Below are 6,643 nucleotides of genomic sequence, written 5' to 3' on the forward strand. Positions count from 1 at the left end.
GTAGCAGCAACAGAATCTAACTTGTAGAAGACAAGTATTAAAATAAAAAAGTCAGCTTGCTAGGCTGGATGCCTAAGGCGAATAAGCTCATTCGATGAGAATAGTTATAGAAAAAGAATGGATGATTTTCATGTGTGTTTGATGAAGAGGACACAAGTAAACAGACTCCAGATTCCATTTTTCATTATGCATCATCTCAGGATCCCAGTGGAAGAGTCTCCCATCCATTGTTAAGTCCAGTCTAGGGGGGCTATTTTTATGTAACACCAGTTCATGCTGATAGACGTGACGAAAGGTGCTGTCCAAACCACAGAAGAAGAGTGCGTCCTAGAAATGACATCTAAGGGACAGAAAGGATGGCTTTGAAAAACTTTTTTTTAAACTTCCTTCGACTTCTACTCAAAGCATAAAACTGTTTCTTTAGATGTCAAAAAGCCATTAAATAAAGTTAAAGAAAAATCTCTGAGTATAGGCAGTTGGAATCTTGCATGGACATGACCGTGACAGCTGCACAGGAAGTGCATCCTTTAGAAAACCTGAAGAAGTGGACAGATGACAGAAAGTTCTGGAAGAATGCAGCCTGTATGGTCACCAAGAATTGACCCTGATGTTATAGCATCAAATAAATACTAAAAAGTAACGGAGTAATGTGTGCTGATTGTATCGCAATCCGATCAACGTCTGACATTTACCAATGCGGTTCATTCTGAAGATGACTAAAAATTTATTCTGTGGAAAGTAGAGAGACAGCGTGCAGCTGAGGAGCTGGAAGAAAATATATACCTGGAAACGATTATGTAGCGGGCAGACGCTTAAAGGAGCTGGGAGCTGGAGGTGCAGTGGGAATGTGCACTGGGAGAGAGAGGACCTGACCCCGTCTACTTTCGTCACTTTATGTCAAAAGGAAAAATGCGATGCCTTGTCATATCTGTAACATTAAAAGTTCTGTGTCATCCAGTAGTGAAGCTCCCACCTAAAGCCCTGCTCAGATTTGTTGAGGCCACTGAGAACAACAGGGCTAATCGCTGGGGTTAGATCGGCCGAAAAGGTACAGGAAATAGGTATTCAACCTCTGCAGGCTGAAAGGTGACCAAGGGAACAGGAGCCAGTTGTATAAATGCATAAGGGGAGGTTGGATCAATGCAAAAGTCACCAAAAAAGACACAAGCCTTACTTGGGAGAGAATCCTTTTAGATAGACTTTATAGTCAAAAAGATACTAAACAGGCAATTCAGCTTAATGATCTCCTCCCATTTTGTTCTATTGATTATGAAACAGACCCCAGCACATATCAGACCATTGAATGCTGATATCAAGCTGCGAATCTGTCATCTGAGGTACAAGTCGCCTGTTGTAATAAACTTTGGCGGGAGTGGGGGGTTGCCTATGAATTAGCCCCCATCACCAGACTATGCTAAACTACACTAAGCTAAGCTAAGTATACGGTATCCCCTGTCCTTAACCAGCTCCACATGTGCCTCTGTGTAGCACTTCATTAATGTACCCAGGTCGTTTTCCAGATTCAGAGGGGAGTAAGTGTGTGTGTGTGTGTGTGTGTGTGTGTATGAAGTATGTTTATATTACATTGTGGGGACTAAACGTTCTCCACAATGCAATAAAGCCTGTTGTTTTGATGTTGCAAGGGCCCTTTTTCAGGTGCCCACAAAGATCTATGACTGCAATAAAAAAAGTAAAAAAGCCTTATATTTTGTTTGGTTACTTATGGTTAAGGTTAGGCCTGGGTAGGGACTAAGGTCATCATGTTGGGATTAGAGTGTTTCCTACAGAAATGAATAGAGAGTCCCCACGAAGATATAATTACAAACCTGGGTGTGTATGCATGCGTGTGTGTGTGTGTTAGAAGTATAGATACGCAGAGCGCAGAGCGGCATGGCCCCAGTTCACAACGCCGACAGCATTTCACGCTGAAACAAAGAGCTCTCTGTTTCCCCTCTCAGCTTTCATTAGGTCTTCAGAGCTCTTGGCCAGTAGTTGCTGTCTCACTGGGTGCCGTGAGGCGTGACTGCAGCAACTGGAGAGAGCGGCGGGACGGCGCCTCGCGAACACTGCAGAATCCACCTGCAGCCAGACGGCCAATCAACCAAGCGCCACCTGCTGGAGGACAGGCGTAGCAGTCGAGGGCAGCAAAGCTGTAAACATGGCGGCTGGAGACGCATTAGAACGGCTGTGTCGGATTTAATTTGTAAATCTCACATCTGCGCTTCTGTTTTGCTGATGGGGTGAAAACAGCCTCGGAGGTATGTGCTGATAGCCCATTGTCACAAGCAGACTTATTGTACATAAACAAAACCATATCAGACAAATACACAAGCATTTAATTTTGGTGACTTCCTGTGAACAGAACAATCTGTGACCACAGGAAGGTGAAGCAGCAAGAGTTAAAAAATATATATATGTAAAAAAATTACATACTGGGGCCCCCTCTTATCGGACCACCCTCACTTACATGCCAGCACAACCTCTGGATTATGGATTCATGGGGGACACAGGGTAATTTTTTAGAACTGATTGGCAATTATTAATGCCTTGTCACTGTATCATGTCTCATGTGTCAGTTACCAATATTATTGCTGTTTTTTTCATGCCTGTGTATACAGTACTGCTCTTTGCACACTGTCTACCATGCACACTGTGCATACTGCCAGTCACACACTGGCTGCCATGTACACTGTATATGCTGCCATTCACACACTGCCTACCATGCATACTGAATATACTGCCATGCATACACTGCCTAGCATGCACACTGAATATACTGCCATGCATACACTGCCTAGCATGCACACTGAATATACTGCCATGCATACACTGCCTGCTATGCACACTGTATATACTGCCTGCCATGCACAACGTATATATTGCCATGCACACACTGCCTACCATGCACACTGCATATACTGCCAGTCACACACTGCATAACATGCATATATTACCATGTACACTGTATATACTGTACTGCCACTAATACATTTTCTTTTGTATAGTATTTATATAGCTTATCTTCTATTTAGCCTTTGTTTTTAACTAACCTTTAACCTCTGAAGTTTCATTTAATCTTTAAAAACAATGTTATTTACATTTCCCTGCAAGTTTTACAATTTATCTGCATGTGACAAATAAAATCCTGAATCAGGTGATAATCGTATCACACATTCTCAAAATCATCTCCACCAGGGATGGATGTACATGCGACATCTTGGCTTCTGCCATCAGATCTCATGTGTTCCCCTCAGTGCAGTTCCTCATTTTGTTTGTGCTTAATCAGACAGCATTGGCCGATTCCTCCAAAGGAAGCCGTTCCGGGTGTATCTGTATGCACTGGAAGTCAGCTTAGCACCTAGATTCACAAAGTATCTGCAAAGGCAGAAGAGAGATGGGATATAACATGAAGGTCTGAGAAGGCAGAGCAAGGCTGTTAAATTGCTGCAAAAGAGGTGGTTCCCAAGGTGACCCTCCCAAGCCGCAGCCTGAACTGGAGGGAGAGAAGAGACAGCAAGGTAACACTGAGCCGCCTCACCTGAGAGCCCTCAGGCTCAGGGGCAAAACAGAGCCTACAGTTTTGTGAACAGTCAGGAAATACAATCCGACAATAAGCAGCAGAGTACAGAGGCTTACAGATCAGCCACAACACAGACTCCAGAATGGAAGCAGCACAGAGACACTGAACAGCAATAAGGTATTGATGGCTAACATTGCCCGCAAGGGCACCATAAGGCCACAAGGTGGCAGTACAGGATTACCTGCATGCATCATACAAGCTTTAGCGTAGAAACACATTGAACTCTGAATGATATATATTTATATATATTCATACACACACATATATTGTATAGTTATATATATTATATACATACATATATACACACACACATACATTGCCGCTCTTAGTGTTACAATGGTTCACGTTACAATGTTTCAGCTTGAATGATTTATCATTTTCAATACATTATTATAAATTACACAAGATTTTCAGCACTTTATTATAAAATAGGCTTTGTGTTAATGATTTTGCCCAACCATAGGCTAATGTAAGTGTTCTAAGCATGTTTAAGGCAGGTTAGGCTAGGCTGTGATGATTGTTAGGTTAGGCGTACTATATTAAAGTGCAGTTTTGATTTATGAAATATCTGCCTTACAATAAATTTATCGGAACGTAACCCTATCATAACCGGAACAGAGGCTGTATATATATTAGTGGTAGCAAACAATTAAAAACAATTAATCCATCATTATATTAATCATCATAAAATGCTGCGATTAATTATGATTAATCATAAGTTTACAGTGGTGGCATTTGCGTGTATTTGTTGGAAAATGAAATAAATACACGTGTTGTCTAGAAACGGAGAATGCATGAGTCACTTTTTAAAATGACATCTTGGTTTGCATAGTTGAAACCATTCAGTTGCATGGTTCCAAATGTGTAAGTTGCTAAACTAATTAGTAACAATGCTTTGGGAAACGTACCTGCTCTGCTTTTATTTTTTAATTTTGCATCGCAACTTTGATTCTTCCGTTTCTGAATGAACAGAGAAAACGTTAGTTGCATCATGTATGTGATTCATATGTGTTCTTAGTGCAAACATTAATATTTTACCTAAAATGACTTTTCAGCAAATACAATCCTTATCATTTTAAGATATTCTACATCTATTCTGAAAAACATAGCAAGTTAAGTAAAAGGATTACTTTGTAGTCTTACACTAGCGAAAAAGTCTCATAAAATTAGTGGGGAAAACGCAAAAAAACCACAACGTAGTTACCAACAGTTTGCATATATATATATATATATATATATATATATATATATATATATATATATATATACACACATACACACATATATATGTCACGATCTGTCGAAGACGGGGAAGGCGAACAAGCAGGGAAGCAGGCTGGAGGCAGGCAAAGTTGGACAAACGGGGATTTATTGGGTGGACGGGAAGCAGGAAACATCATACGCAGACTTACATCAATGACAGACGAGGAACTGAGGTAAGACACGGACTGAAATAGGACTGATCAAAATAACTAGACACAGCTGGGTATGATCAGGGAAGCACACGTGGATAATCAGGAGGGCGTGGCACACACGAGGATCGTACGAGGTGGGCGTGGCAATATATATATAGTTTTTTTTTTCTTGCTAAAGACAAGTTTTTACAGTAGCGATAAAAATTAGAAAACAAGTAGCAGTCGTAATCAGCGATGTAATTGAGAAGTCTTTTTTTATCATATTTCCTCAGCGAAAACTCTTTCACATCACAGAAGAAAGGATGAAATTCCCAGATATGTGAAATTGGGCGTTTTAACTTGTTTTCTTGGCCCAATAACGACTGTTTGATTATCATATCATTATCATATGAATACCGCTATTTATGGATGGTTCGATAAGTGCTGCTTCGTGACTCAGACACTCGAGTCAGTGACTCTTGTTCTTTTTATTTTCCTTATAAAGCTCTAAAAATGTAACATGAGCTTTACGCACACACACACACACACACACACACACACACACACACACACACACACACACACACACACACATTTGTTGGTACCCTTACAGCTCATTAAAACAATGCTTCATTTCTCCTGAAAAGTGATTCAATTAAAAGCAATTGTCTAATGTATACCTGCAGGCCTTTAGTATGTTATAGAGTAAACCAATGAAAGCATTATAGTTAAGTGTTTAACCTTAATTAGTATCACAGGTGCCTTCAAGCTTTTCAAAAGCCATTCTGTCTATTTAAAGGGAAAGAACACGCTACTGTTTAGTTTGATATCATTGTCTGCACCACACTGAACATGGACTAGAGATAGCAAAGGAGGGAGCTGTCTGAGGAGCTCAGAAAGAAGATTATAGATAGTCAGGTTAAAGGTAAAGGCTATAAGACCACCTCCATGCAGCTTCATGTTCCTGTGACCACAGTTGCCATTATTATTAAGAAGTATAAGGTTGATGGGACTGTAGCCAACCTCTCAGGATGTGGACGTGAGAGGAAGCACAGCCCCAGGTTGATCAGAAGGACAGTGTGGATGTTAGAAAAAGATCCAAGGATACCATCCAAAACTATTCAAGCTGAGCTCCAAGGTCAAGGTACATCACTGTCTGATCGCATCATCCTTCACATTTAGAACAGTAATGGGCTCCATGGAAGAAGGGGGGCTCCCCTATTGCCAGAAAAACATAAAAAAGCCAGAGTGGAATTCGCCAAAACGCATGTTGACAAGCCCCAAAGTTTCTGGGAGAAAGTCCTTTGGACTGATGAGACAAACTGGAGTTTTTTTGGCCAGTCACATCAGCTCTATGTTTACAGAAGGAAAAATAAAGCTTTAAAAGAAAAGAACACCGACCTACTGTGACACATGGAGGGTTAGGGTTGGTTTGGGGCTGCTTTGCTGCATCTGGCCTGGGGAACCTTGAATCTGTGCAGGACACAATGAAGTCGCAAGACAACCAAGGCATCCTGGAGCGAAACATACTGCCCAGTGTCAGAAAGCTCAACCTCAGTAGCAGGTCATGGGTCCTCCAACAGGATAATGACCCAAACATACAGCTAAAAGCACTCAAGAACGGCTGAGGAAAAGAAACATTGGACTATTCTTAAATGGCCCTCCATGA

General features: G+C 41.1%; 1 long non-coding RNA gene across 2 annotated transcripts; it reads right to left on the reverse strand.

Moving 5' to 3' along the window:
* Nucleotides 1-2,448: 2,448 nt before the first annotated feature.
* Nucleotides 2,449-4,969, reverse strand: LOC125706726 (uncharacterized). 2 transcript variants are annotated; one of them, XR_007382065.1, is made up of 3 exons: nucleotides 4,862-4,969; nucleotides 4,489-4,540; nucleotides 2,449-3,375 (listed from the first exon to the last, which is right to left on the reverse strand). It is a non-coding gene; the product is annotated as an uncharacterized LOC125706726 (long non-coding RNA). The 2 variants fall into 2 exon arrangements; XR_007382064.1 differs by having other exon boundaries at nucleotides 4,858-4,923.
* Between the last annotated feature and the right edge of the window lie 1,674 nt (nucleotides 4,970-6,643).

This window comes from Brienomyrus brachyistius, chromosome 13 (genome assembly GCF_023856365.1).
Source record: "Brienomyrus brachyistius isolate T26 chromosome 13, BBRACH_0.4, whole genome shotgun sequence".
In the NCBI taxonomy this organism is placed as follows: domain Eukaryota; kingdom Metazoa; phylum Chordata; class Actinopteri; order Osteoglossiformes; family Mormyridae; genus Brienomyrus; species Brienomyrus brachyistius.